Genomic DNA, 14,107 nt, shown 5'->3' on the forward strand with positions numbered 1-14,107 from the left:
AAAGTGATCACTTCTTTAAGGGGGCTATTCTCAGAAACTACCAAACCGAGAAATATGAAAAAAATCAGGAGGCTGCCACTATATGGTGCCTGGGCTCCGAAATACCTTCCATGCCGATATCTGTTTAAATAAAGTTAATAATAGTATATTACTACAATTTTTTGTAATTGGTTAGAAACCCCCCTTAAGTTCATCCTAGTACCATGAAATTTTGCAGTGATTTAGGAATATAGAGCATGATCTTACCAAGTTTTGTGGAAATCGCACTATTACTAACAAAGTTATAATACCTCAAATTTGTTACTTCTTTGAAAGTTGAAGACTATGAATTTCAATATCACCGGAAAGTGGATACTCTCACATAATATATGGATATATTACGTGCTACGTACTAAGAAATACACGCACCTGAAGCGTCCAGCTTCCGGTTTCCCGACTTGTTTTTTGCTCAGATTAGTTTAAGTTTGTGTTTTCTCTTCTAGATTTTAAATTCTTTCCTGTAAATAGAACTTCGAAATTTCGGGACAAAGAAGCTGTTGAGGATGCTGGGAGTCATGAGTCCGTACCTACCTGATGAAGGACCGGACTATTTCGGAAGCAGATTACTTCCTCTCTTGTGGTCCACGGACTCCTCTTTTTGAGTTAAACACCCAAGTTTTCCAAAAAAGTTCACTGACGGTTTGGTCCAGGGCAGAGACAACTCATCAGACGCTGCCTCACCTCTGCCCTGGGAGCACGTCATCGAAAGTAACGACAGGTGGTAATCGCTCCATTTATATATAATCGCAAAGACGTCAAGAATACGAATTATATTAAATTGAAGTGAGTAAAGTAAGTGAAAGTACTTTTCGGATTTTAATGAAATCTTCATCATCATCAACGGCGCAACAACCGGTATCCGGTCTAGGCCTGCCTTAATAAGGAACTCCAGACATCCCGGTTTTGCGCCGAGGTCCACCAATTCGATATCCCTAAAAGCTGTCCGGTATCCTGGCCTACGCCATCGCTCGATCTTAGGCAGGGTCTACTTCGTCTTCTTTTTCTACCATAGATATTGCCCTTATAGACTTTTTGGGTGGGATCATCCTCATCCATACGCATTAAGTGACCCGCCCACCGTAACCTATTGAACCGGATTTTATCCACAACCGGACGGTCATGGTATCGCTCATAGATTTCGTCATTGTGTAGGCTACGGAATCGTCCATCTTCATGTAGGGGGCCAAAAATTCTTCGGAGAAGAAATCTTAACCCAGTTTTTTTCCTGATTACCTGATGTCCTTGGATCGGTATATTTTGTGCAACTGTGGGTATGGTAAAAACATGACAAAGGAAAAGACATACCCACATGGTAATCATATGTTTTAAAATATATCTGTATATAGAAGTGGCGATGAAGCGCATACGCCAATATTCGCCCACTGTTTTGAGCAGTTTTACTTTCTTCAGGACTCTTCTCGGATTCCCCTTATTTTTTGAGCCGAAACAAGGAAAGAACACTACATTAAAGAGCTCACTTTCGAACCCATTCATACATCTAAACATTTATTACGCTACAAATTCACCAGATACTTACATCTTATCTGCACCCGTTGGTTGTAACACGGAATCTCTTTGTTCCCTCGTACAACTGAATGACGTCCCCCGGTTCTCGTCGCTGACACAATGCACTCAATCATATGATTATGTTTCGGTCCATTTTTAGTGCATTCTCGGTGCATTTGAGTGTAAGAGATCCCTTTTATTAGAAACGATGCTTGTCTGGGTTCATGCGAACGAAGAACGCACATGGCCCGAAATTGTGTAAACGGCACCCAATGTGGGATTGCACAATGAGTCCACAGTACACTCGTAGGTGGCTCGGTGTTGGCTTTAATTGCGGGGCGTTACGCGGGGGTCTTTGTTGCGCTCTCAAGATATACTTTACTTAGCAGATAGTGTGGCGGCAGATAGCGTATGTGGAATGTATGATTGTATGGCTGACGCTGAATGCGAACGCGAAGCAATCAAATCAATTTAAGAGATACTTTGGACGGAGCGGATTGCAACCACGCGAAGCACTTTGTGTACGGCTTCCTCTTCCGAGTGACGCCATTTGTGAGAGCACGTGGTTCATGGAAAGTCTCCAAACGTTTGTTTTCATCTAGTAGCATAGTGCCGATGTTGGATTCGTTATTTTTCCAAGTTTACGGGCACCAACAACCCGAAAGATTGAGTATCTTGATGGAGATTACTTAGTACCATTGACGCGCTTCGTAGATATTTTTTCATAATGGGGCGACCGTTGCAACAGATAATGAACAAAAATAGTTGTTTTACTGGAAATCGACAAGGCTTTGTAGTCTACTAACTAGAAACAAAGCAAGAGCGATACTTCCCTGAAATGTTGCTCCCGCTCTCGTCGATTTCCCCCGCGATGATTCTGCGTGGTAAGCAAGACAGTCAACTCGAGGTTTGTCATAGTTTTCCCTGACCTACCATTTGGTATGGTATGAAGACGAAAGAGCACTTGATGGCGAGCCAGGAGCTATGGTGGTGTAGAAGTTCCAAGAGCACGACGGTATCTCTCTTCGAACTACCGCTGAAGTTCCGTTCACGAATCTGAGATTCGGACAGGCCTGAATCAACCAGGGAGGTATATCGACCGCTAGTCGAGTACCAGTGCCAGCTTCACTGTTCTAGCTGTCAGCTGTTCTTTCCGGTCCGTCGCTGGTGTTGTACAATATCCTGCTATTGCACCGAGTAGAGGCCAAACCCTGTACGTAGGCAAACGGGAAGTGTCAAAAAAAATCGATTTTCTAGTTCCGCGACTCTAATATGGTAGCGGTGACGACAGTTTCGAGTGATTTTCCAGCTGAATGTATCTAATCTGTCTATTTCCTCTTAAAATTGTTGAATGAATACCGTGGCGTCTCTGTGAAAATTTTAGTCAGTCTCAGCGAATGAGTTTTTCGTGCTGTAGGAATGAAAGACAAAGGCGCGCACGCTCAGCATCCAGACAGCGATGAGACCGAGTCTTTCTAGTGAATTTTTAGTTTTTGTGCGTCGCTGATTTTTCGCGTTTCCACTTGAAAATGTCGATTTTGAAATTGGCAATGTGTCGGGAAAATATTGTGAGTTCTCGCAGTCACGGTTACGTTGCCTAGTGCTATTTTAGTTCAAGTCAATATTGCTGTGTTCAAGTGGTCCGGGATTTGACAGAAAGGTACTTCGTCCGGCTTGAATACGGTCAACATCGGCGACAGCTTCCCAGGGTCGGCCTGTTTGGAAATTATTGCCAAAATGTTGTGATACGAAAATGCGAAAACAAGCGTAGATAATATACATGTCTTGCGAAAATGGAAAGGATGGTGCTCAACAGCCCAAAGGTGAATATTTCCGTACTGACGTCCTCGACACACCTTCCCCCAATCCTTACCCGTCTCGGCAATTATCGTTCCAAACCCCCAGCCAGACTTCTTCCTTCCAGTTATTGCGTTTCCCTGAAATTGAAACTCTTGGTCGATACTTCAATTCATGCTGATCCGTCCTCATTGAAACTTAACACTCGGCGTTACGGAAATTTCAATGGGAATTTTCACTTGGACGCAAAATATAGCGCATGCTATAATGTGCATGCAGAATTGACGGTAATTGTTCTCCGGCTGCATTCATACTTGATGCTCCATGCTTCATAGCAGGAGAGGTGAAAAACACTTGGGCATGTATAAGGAAGCTCACAGCAACATGAGTTGATTTTTTTTCGTATGTCAGGAGAAAAATCGTCCTATTATGCCACCGTGTGCACGGCATCAGCTAAAGGGTAGGTGGCCTGACCTCATTCCAGGCAGAAAACATGGATTGGTGCCAAGCAAAGCTGCAAATGGTTTTGTTTTGTGCGAATGGCTTTGGATTATAAAATGCACTCGGCTGGAGTGTTTCGGAATTCATGTCTGGAATCAGCACGTATTCCAGAAGTCGCGCTTACGAATTCTCTTGGCTTTCATCCCGATTCCTTTGGCGTTAGTTTTAATAAGGTTTCTTCCCAGCATATTCTTAAATTCCTCTTTGCCACCCACTTGGGTTGCTTCTACCTAGGTGCCGGCTCACAGAATTCAATGGCACCCGTACGTAATACTCTCGTAAGAACGTAGAAAGCAATCATTGCGTGAGGACTTGGTGCATATTTAATTTCTTAATCAAAGTTTCTCTGTTGCATTATGAAAGTTTAAAACATGATTTTTAAATGGCAGATTGTAGCATGAGCGTCAATAATGAAGTTTAAATTTTATGCTTTGCTCTGCAGGGTAAATCTTTGCCAAATATCTTTTAGTCCTTTTTAATTTTTTGTCGTTTTGAATTTGAATTAGGTTAAGGATGAGTCAAATTGAGAGACTGGGCGAGCAGCAGTTCAAAGCACTCAGGCTGTCTATAAGGTAGATTGTGCTATCCTCTAAAATCGCCTATTCAACTGCCTTAATTTCCGAACGTCTTATAGCGACAGATTCATCGTAGAAAAAACCTTTCTGAAGTATCTCCGTCCTACGTCTAAAGAGGCTAGGCGACTGCATTTGAAATGAATTACTGGTTCCTACTCCACTCCTCACATTGATTTCATATAGTCGCGCGTCCTTGAAGAACTATTGTGCCCCTTTTACTGGTTATAGTGTACCTATTGATCATAGTATCTCAAGCAGGCCTATAACCATTAGAAACTTTAGTATGTTCCCTACTTCCAGATCTTTCAGCTTTGCATCTGGTGTAAGTGTTCTCCCAGATGCCTCGACCTACTTTGCATAAGTACCGGACACTGTCCCAGGACGTGTATAGAGGTTTCGTTCTCCTCCTCACAAAACCTGCAGGCAGGATATCTACGGACTCCTTAGCTTCTATGTCGGCAGTGACAGTGAGTCCCACTATGATTAGGGGGTTCTTCTTAGTGAGATTTAAACATTCTTTTGTGCACTTGAGTTCGTATCCCCAATAAACACGTTGGACTGCTCCATCCCCGGTAGGCCGCCCAGTATAGTTCCCCCAACCGTTCCTCTTCATTTCTTAGATTCATAGCCATGAAACCGTTTCCGATTCCATAGAAGGGTTCTGGCCCGTGTAAAGGCATCCCTGCTTCCTTCTTGGCTAGTTCGTCCGCTGCCTCGATGCCTTCCAACTCAGCATGGCCTGGAACCCAAAGTATCCAGAGCTAAGTGTATTCAGTCCCGCAAGGCATTCCCATACCAGTTTAGAGTTCACCTGGTTGGACCTAACTGCCTTGATCGCTGCTTGGCTATCGGTGAGAATAGCTATGTTCTACCCCCTATAGCTCCTTTGCAGATTAAAGGAGGCGCATTTGTCTATGGCGTATATTTCCGCCTGGAATATGCTAGTGTACCTGCCCATTGGTTCAAAGTACATTTTCCTTGGACCAATGACACCGGCACCCGCTCCCTCTGCTGGGAGGGATCCGTCAGTGTACCAAGTAATCAGTTACTGGTTTAAGCCGTATGTCGCAGCCACGCCCTCCCAGTTTGCCTTGTTACTCCAACGTGTTTCAAACTTCTTATCGAAATGAAACCTCGTTGTCATGTTATCCTTTGGTATCAGTAATTCAGTATACCGCCTAGAAAGAATATCAATCTTCCTTCGATTTAGGCAGCTCCCCGCCTCACTCATACTACCGGTCATCCTGAATATTGATCTCCTTGCCTGCATCTGTATGTGCAGATGGAGAGGGGTTAATCCCAGAACGACCTCCAGGGATGCCGTTGTGCATGTCCTCATTGCCCCACTGATACACACGCAAACCAGCCTTTGGAGCTTATGTAATTCCCTGGCTTGTGTGCTGAGTTCGGTTCTTTCTGCCCAGATTACCACTCCATAGGTAATCATTGGCCTTATTATTGCAGTATATATCCAAAGTAGTATCTTTGGGCTGCAACCCCATTTTTTTCCTGCTATGGATCTGCAAGTCATCAGAGCCCTCGTGGCTTTCCGACATGTGTCTTCCAGAGTAATTTTTGGTCTAGCGTAATTCCCAAACATTTGACCTCCGTTTCTCGTTTCACCTCCATATCATATAATGTTATGGTTCTCACGTAATCAAGCTTACGCCTCCTAGAGAATGGTACTATGGTGGTTTTGGCTGGGGTGATCCGCAGTCCCTCCTTTCTGCACCAGGCACTAGTAACCCTTAGTCCAGTTTCGATTCTATCACATAGGGTATCTTCATATTTGCCCCTACAGATTAGAACAATATCGTCCGCGTAGCCCTGGGCTTGTATTCCAGTATTAGTTAACACGTCCAGGAGTTTATCCACTACCATACTCCACATTAGCGGCGCTAGTACCCCAGCCTGTGGACAGCCTTAAGTGGTGTTCATGATAATAGAATTTGTACCTGTTTGTACCTCTATTTGTCTGCTTTCAAGCATTTTGCCCATCCAGAGTGCCAGGGTGTTTCCCACTCCTTTGCGGCTCAGGGCATCCTGTATCTCTGTGTGCGATGTGTTGTCGAATGCTCCTTCGATATCCAAAAACGCGCACAGCGCAATTTCTTTTGTTTCTATGGCGTCCCGTAGTACCTCTGTCAGCTGATACAGAGCAGTTTCAGTTGACCTTCCTGCCCGGTAAGCGTGTTGACAGTGATGTAGGGGATTACGCTTTAGAACGTTAGTTCTAATATAGTTGTCTATGAGCTTCTCCACCGTTTTGAGTAGGAACGATATTAGGCAGATTGGTCTGAAAGATTTAGGGTGAAAAGGATCGTTTTTACCCGCTTTCGGAATAAAGACCACTTTTGCCCGTCTCCATGCCCTTGGTATGTAACCCAGTGCTATGCTCCCCCTTACCACCCTCAGAAGAGACTCTAAGATAATTCCTAAGCCTCTCTGGATAAGTGCTGGGAAAATGCCATCTATTCCGGGAGATTTCATTGGTTGAAAAGTTCCCACTGCCCATCTTAGCCTAGCTTCTGAGCATACCTCTTTTGCTAGTTTCCAGCTCTCTTTCCTTCCCCTTTTATTCGTTGTTGGGGTGTCAGGCAGATTGTTGTCGCCTGCCGCCGAGGGGTAGGACCCCGGGAAATGAGTTCTGAGAAGCAGGTGTACCCTGTCCTCCTCATTCTCGGTGAATGTCCCATCTTCCTTTTTCAAGCAGACGGAGGATATTCCCCCGTCTTTGGCTACAGCCTTGTACAGCCTGGTTGCTAATGTGATCTGTTCAATCCCTTCACAGAATTCCCTAAAGCTATTCCGTTTCGCTTGGCTGATCGCGTTGCTATACGCAGTCAGTGCATTTTTATACCTCCGCCAGTCCCCGGTTTGTTTTGCCCGGTTAAAGAGTTTTCGTACCTCTGTTCTCATCCTGGCTAGGTTCCTGTTCCACCATGGTACATCCCTTGATGACTTGACTGTCTTGGCCGGACAGCTGGCCTCATATGCGTCAATGACGATTGCGTTGAGGTCTTCCACCATCGTTTCTAATTCCAATTCGCTCCTGATGTCACCGCCCCCTTGAAGGTGGGCAATGTTGTTGCTCAGGTGCGTTGTGTAGGATTCCCAATCCGTTCTCTTGGGATTCCTTATTATTCTTTTTATTTTGGAGTTACCCTCAATGTCGAATCTGATTATCCTGTGATCAGACATTGAGGGTTCATCCGACATCCTCCAATTCCTGACCATCCCGTTCATTAGGGTATTTTCTAGAGTTATATCTAGTACCTCTTGTCTGGTGCTGGTCACAAATGTTGGAGTGTTCCCTACGTTGTATATTTCTAACTTATTGCTAAGAATAAATTGGAGAAGGTACTCACCTCTACGATTAGTGTCGCTGCTTCCCCACACTTCGTGGTGGGCGTTGGCGTCGCAGCCGAGAAGAAGTGGTAACGCCCTCTCCTCGCAATACTTCGTCAGCTTTGCGACTTGTTCCGGTGGAGCCCGGCTCTCGTCTCCTGGGAAGTACCCCGATGCTACAACTACCTCTCGAGTGCTCCTCCCGGCTTCCAATGAGACTTGGATAGCCACAGGGTCCCTGGTTAAGAACTCTGAAAGACATATGTATTTTAAATTACGTTTGAGAATTATGCAAGCTCTTGGTTTTTCACAAGAAGAGTCCCAAATTACCTGCATGTCTCCTCCTTGCAGACCGCGAATCTGCCCCCGGTACACCCAGGGCTCCTGAGCCAGCACTATTCCAATGTTCTCCTTGGAATTAACATTAACAGCGATACTCTGCATCAGAAATATTTCCGTAACAACCCCTGGCAGCTCAGTAACTGCCTTGATCTGGCTTTGCTATTCAGCGCTAATGATGCTGCTTAACTATCACAATAAATTTCAAAGAAATGACTCAGCCATTTTTGTCTTGCGTTCAACCATTCTTCTCTTCCGGTGATTACGACATAGTATGTTGTAGACAAATCTTGAAATCATATAATCAGCAGACACCTGAGCTACCTGATGGTCATCCAGTTGGACGCATAACCGAACGATTCATCCACTTTGGGTAAGCCAATAGCATCAAGCGTATATACTTCGTTAGCTGCTTCGGAAGGTGGTGTCCAGCTTCTCCACTTAACGTTGCTAATGAATATTCCTAGTCCAGCTTTCCTAGTGCTCATCGTGAATAACTTACTGTGTCCCCAAACTTGGCTATAGTTCCTATAATTTCGTTTGACGATATAGTTGTCCTGAACCCGCACTAATTTTCAGGAGCAACGGACTTTTTCTTGGTAGTGCAGGTACCAATATTGAGAAAGCTCTGAATTTGAAATGCAAAAATCTGAATTTGAAATGGAAAAATCTGAAATGGATTTGGAAAATTCTGAATTTGACTAAGAAGACCTGTATACGGAGCAAACAATATTCATACCCGTTTTCTGTCACACTACTCCGTAGGGCAGAGGTGCGAAATAGAGTGTGCTGGAATCTCTTCTGCTCTGCGGTCGAAATCGCCAGCCAACAAGTTCATCGAGGCTAGGACCTTTTTTGATTACCTTCAGAGACCGCCGGGTACGACGGGGAAATTCACGCTAAAAAGGGCCGTTGATGGCAAGAACGAGTTTATCTTAACGTCGGCTATTTGTATTTTGCTGCTTTGAAATGCAGCTTCTACTTCGGGAGTTCAGACTAAGTGGGATTTTTTTATCCTCGGCGGAAACTCCCTTGAGAGGTTCTGTCTGTGGCCTTGGAAAGTCCTCGATAGCTTGGTATGTGAAGAGACGGTATGGCAGAGGTGTTCCACTTGGATTCCTGCCCAGGACACATTTGTCCGGGTTGAAATCCACTTTCACGAGAGACAGGGTGGAAAGAAGCTGTCGAAGATGTTAACTGTGTTGATCATGGTCGCTCGTAGCCGTGAATATGTAGGCTAAGTGGCATGAACAAATAGTTTTACAAAAGATGCTCCACGCCACATTGAAGCGACTGGGCTGTGTTTCGAAGAGCCATAGATGATCGGGTGAATTCAATGTTTTTTTCTGCGATCGGAATCTAGAAGGTCTTGTGGGGATTAATCACTGAGAAGACCTTGCCTTTCACTTCCTGCAACAAATCTTCAATGATAGCGGTTAATGCTCCGGGATCCTACAAGCGATTAGACATCTGAAGTCACCCGGCGATTCGCCATATGCTTTCTGCCTTTGAGGCGAGGTGGAGCGGACTGGACGATGTTTGAATAATGCTCTGCTCTGCGAAATTGTTTCTTCTCGGCTTCGAAGTGAGGACCGGCGGGTGCCCAACGATCAGAGGCCTGTTGCATGAATCTCGAGCAAGATGGCTGTACTCTATGGAGGAAAGACGTCCTTGAATTCTTCTAGGAGAGCCGCGTAGCGACGTCCGATTTTTTCAGAATCTGTGGCAACTTCCAAAATGATGGAAAGGCTGTGGACAAAAGAAACTTCCACGATGCGTACAAGGCAAGTTGGTCAATGACTCCTGAAATTTCTTACTTCGGACGTTGATGAGGAGGCTAGGTTGGAGCAAGACGCCTGCGCCGATGATCACTGATTGCATGTCTGAGAAGGTGCCTTGCAATTCAGTGCCTGCGGTCCGTACGGCTGGCGATACCAGCATTAGTGTGGGTTGGATGCCGGAAAGTTAGCGCGGCGCTGTTACTGATCGATGGTGGACGCAGCGGCCTGGCTTCCGATTGGTTACAGATATCAACGGGGCCAGGCTAAGTCGAAATACTTCTAACTCCATTGCCACAGAGTCGATGTCCACTGGAAAAATCAACAAGGGGTGCGGCTCGCGCGTACTGACAGCGGTAACAGGAGGCTCCGAGAAAACTAGTTCATCAACGAGTATTGATTGCTCATAGAGACTAGAGGACTTGTGCACTTATGACAGTCTGATCATATTAGGGGCACCAGACCCTTCGACTTCACCCACAGTGGTTAGTATCACTTCTGCTACTTGTAAGGTTGTTGTAGAAGTCAAACAAATAGCTACTCCTTTTTACAAATAAATTTTATTTAGCATATAAGTACTTATTTTGGGAGTTGCTTAGCTAAAGGCTGATGAAGGCAGTAAATAACTCCCAAAAAGTACTTATATGCTAAATAAAATTTATTTGTAAAAAGGCGACTTTTGTTTAGCTTTCTGACAGCGCATCATCGCTGAGAGCCGATCAAATGAGGGCTTCTGGCTGAAAAGCTGTGGGGACTTCCTGTCGCCAAACTCCAACCAGTAGAGGAAGGAAAAGGGCCACCTATTAAAAGAAAATTCATGTAATAGTTGTCAAATACTACAAAGTGGGGTAAAAGTAATCACCCGATGTTCTTTTACTTCTCCTTTTTCTTCCCCCTTTGTTCTTTTATTGTATTATTTTAATGAAAAACTTTGGTTCTGCTTGTGAAACCATTAAACTTTGAATGATATCAGCCAAGTGTCCGGCGCCAGAGTTGTTGACCATACTGGCCCTTTTTATGACATTTTCCATCACTATTGCCAGAACTTCGGATGCCAGGTTCTCGCATTCCTGGCGAATATTCTCCTTAATGATTTCAAAAGTCTGAGGCTTATTGATGTAAACCTGTGGCTTAAAAAAAAAAACAGAAAAGGAAGTCTAGAACGGTTAAATCGGGTGATCTGTCAGGTCAGTGCAAACCACCAAAACGAGAGATTAAGCGACCCGGAAATGCTTCCTTCAGAATATCGGTTGTTGGGCGAGCAATGTTCGCCGATGCATCGTCCTGTTGGAACCACATGTTCTCAAGTCCGAATTCATCCAATTAGGCGAGAAAGAATGCGGTAAGTTGTAAGGGAACATCCTAAAATCTTCCACCAAAATTCTGGGTAGGGACCACTGGCTAATACCCAATGGCGTTACACGTCGTCTGGTCGGTATTTCAGGGTTCCCTTCGACATCTTGGGTAACAGCAGTGATATTCTCAGTGGAACGGCTGCTCCGGGACCGGCCAGCGTTGGGATCATCTCGTGTCGTCCCAGTTTCTTCAAGGTGAGTGGCCAAACGCCGCAGTGTTTGTCGTGTTGGACCCCCAGAAACAATACTTTTGCCCCGCTTTGTAGTTCAGAGGCTCGGAAAAATGTGCAATCTCCGGCTAGTCGAAGTTCCAAGAGAAAGATCCAAAAGGGTGCACTGCCGATGGCAAAGACAGCTCTCTTTTCGTGTCATTGCTTTCGACACGAAATCGACGTTGGGGACACCAAACATGGATATATTGCGGATAGTAGAAGAACGAGATTTTAGGGAAAAATGGGGAACCTAGCGTTTTGAGGTAGTAGGTTTGCTTTTTGCTAACCACAATCGCAGAGCTATACCTTACTTTGAGAAATTGACGATTAATGCCCGAACAAGTCCACGAGCACCAAAATGGAGTTCTCCAAAAATGTATTTGTCCATCATTTTACTAACCAGCTTGGGTATTAACCCGAGTTCTGTATGGGGTTAGTCCTTCTGCAAGTTTTTATTCCAGTGCACATCTTCTTTGCTGAGTCTGCAGGGGACAGTTACTTCTAAAAAAGTAGATTTTCCCCAGTCTGATTCCAGAAGTTATAGGTTAATTAACATTCTGAACTCCACATAACACCCTAAGGCGTCCTAGAGCGCAGTCCTCATTTAAATAAATAAAGGAAAATTAAAAATACGCAGTCGCTACACACTTATTCAAACAATACTGCTTCACCCCCACCACGTTTTGTTTATCCTTTCATGTTTTCTGTCATTTTTATCCTGTTCAGAAGTGACGTCGTAACGTTTTGATGTATTGAACTATTTTCCTCGGTCATAGGCCAGGCATGCTTGGCTGGACAGTGAAAGCTTTCGAGGGGGACACGTTTTCCGCGGTGCTCAAATCCGACATATCCCTGAATGGTACGGCTGGAGAGAAAGCCACCCAGATCACTCGATGGGTGACGGAAGCATGCGATGCTACTATGCCCAGAAGGCGATTGCTCCCCAGTAGGCAACCCAACTACTGGTGGAACAACGAAATCGCAAGTTTGCGAGCCGCATGTTTTCGGGCAAGGAGGCTTTGCCAGAGGCTCAGGGGAAAACCCGGTGGCGACGGTCGAGAGGAGGCACACAAGCAATTGCGTGGCCGCCTAAAGGCCAATTGCTTCAAACAGCTGTGCGACCATGCTGACATAAACCTTTGGGGCGAGGCTTACAGAGTGGTGATGAAAAGGCTGCGGAAATCACCCCAGGTGACCTGTCCGCGCCTCCTGAAACAGATTGTTACCACTCTGTTCCCTCACCACGAAAATAGGCGAAGGCAAATTTTTGTCCAGCTAAATGACGGCATAATACCGCCTGTAACTGTGGAGGAGCTGCGGGAAATATGTGGTAGGTTCGGTGAAAACAAGGCCCCAGGTTTGGATGGCATCCCCAACCGAGCTTTGAAACTGACAGTGAAGACTAGGCCCGAACTTTTCGCCAACACTTTCGAGGCGTGCCTAAAAGAAGGAATATTCCCTGCCCAGTGGAAAAGCAAAAGTTGGTGTTGCTTCCGAAGCCTTCAAGCCACCTGGAAACCCAGCGTCTTATCGTCCTATCTGCCTGTTGGATACAATGGGGAAGATGATGGAGAGAGTCATCTACAACAGACTCCTGCCCATCGTCGAAGCCAGCAATGGTTTGTCGGAACGCCAGTTTGGTTTCCGACGCGCCCATTCTACGGTGGACGCAATTGGCATGGTGGTAAACCTGGCAAAAGGTGCACTGATTTCTTGCGGCTGCTGTGCCGTGGTGGCGTTGGATGTCAAAAACGCATTCAACTCGGCCAATTGGAATAGAATTAAACGGGCGTTGGCTGACATAGGTGTCCCCGGATACTTAGCGAATTTGTTGGAAAACTACCTCTCAGAGAGGACTCTCTGGTACGGGACGGATGAGGGCCCCAAAGAGTAGATTGTCACAGCCTGGTCCCCTGTTGTGGAATATCATGTATAATGGGCTGCTTGCTCTTGCCGACCCAGAGGGGACTACGATTGTCGGCTTTGCTGATGACCTAGCTGTGGTTGTTGCAGCAAAACACCCAGAAGATGTGGAGGTTTACGCAACAGAAACAGTGAGAGCGGTAAAGTCTTGGCTAGAAAAGGCCGGGCTGACCTTGGCGGACGCGAAAACAGAAGCGGTCTTAATAACGAAACGCAGGAAAAATAACACTGTGAAAGTGGAGGTCGGTGGACATACGGTCGTATCAACGCCGGCTATCAAATACCTGGGGGTAATAATTGACACCAAATTGAGTTTTAGGGAACACCTAGAGTATGCATGCCAAAAGGCAGCCAGTGCCACCACGGCACTTGCAAAAATGTTGCCAAATATTGGTGGGCCGAAACATTGGCGGAGGTTGGTGCTAGCCGGAATGGTGCGCTCCATCCTGCTCTACTCGTCGCCTGTGTGGGCAGAGGCGCTTGCAAACTCTCAGAGGCGGAAGCAGGTGAACTCGGTTTACCGGCGGATGGCTTTGAGGGTTTGCAGTGCTTTTAGAACCACATCAGATAAGGCAGTATTGGTGGTGGCAGGCATGATCCCGGTTGACATTCTGGCTAAAGAAATGAGTGTCCTGTACAGTGCAAGACATATGGAGGGGCATGCACAGCGTAGAAATGCGGCAAGGTCAGAGTCGCTTGATCTCTGGCAACGCAGATGGGACGAGTCTGCGAAA

General features: G+C 45.7%; 1 protein-coding gene across 2 annotated transcripts in view; it reads left to right on the forward strand.

The window, feature by feature from the left end:
• Positions 1–2,562: 2,562 nt before the first annotated feature.
• Positions 2,563–14,107, forward strand: part of LOC119650582 (ATP-binding cassette sub-family G member 1) — a 101,167-nt gene continuing 89,622 nt past the window's right edge. For both annotated transcript variants that reach the window (XM_038053431.1, XM_038053421.1), the window contains exon 1: positions 2,563–3,368. The gene's annotated coding sequence lies outside the window, so the exon portion shown is untranslated. The remainder of the gene's footprint in view (positions 3,369–14,107) is intronic.

This window comes from Hermetia illucens, chromosome 1, assembly GCF_905115235.1.
Source record: "Hermetia illucens chromosome 1, iHerIll2.2.curated.20191125, whole genome shotgun sequence".
NCBI classification, from domain to species: Eukaryota; Metazoa; Arthropoda; class Insecta; order Diptera; family Stratiomyidae; genus Hermetia; species Hermetia illucens.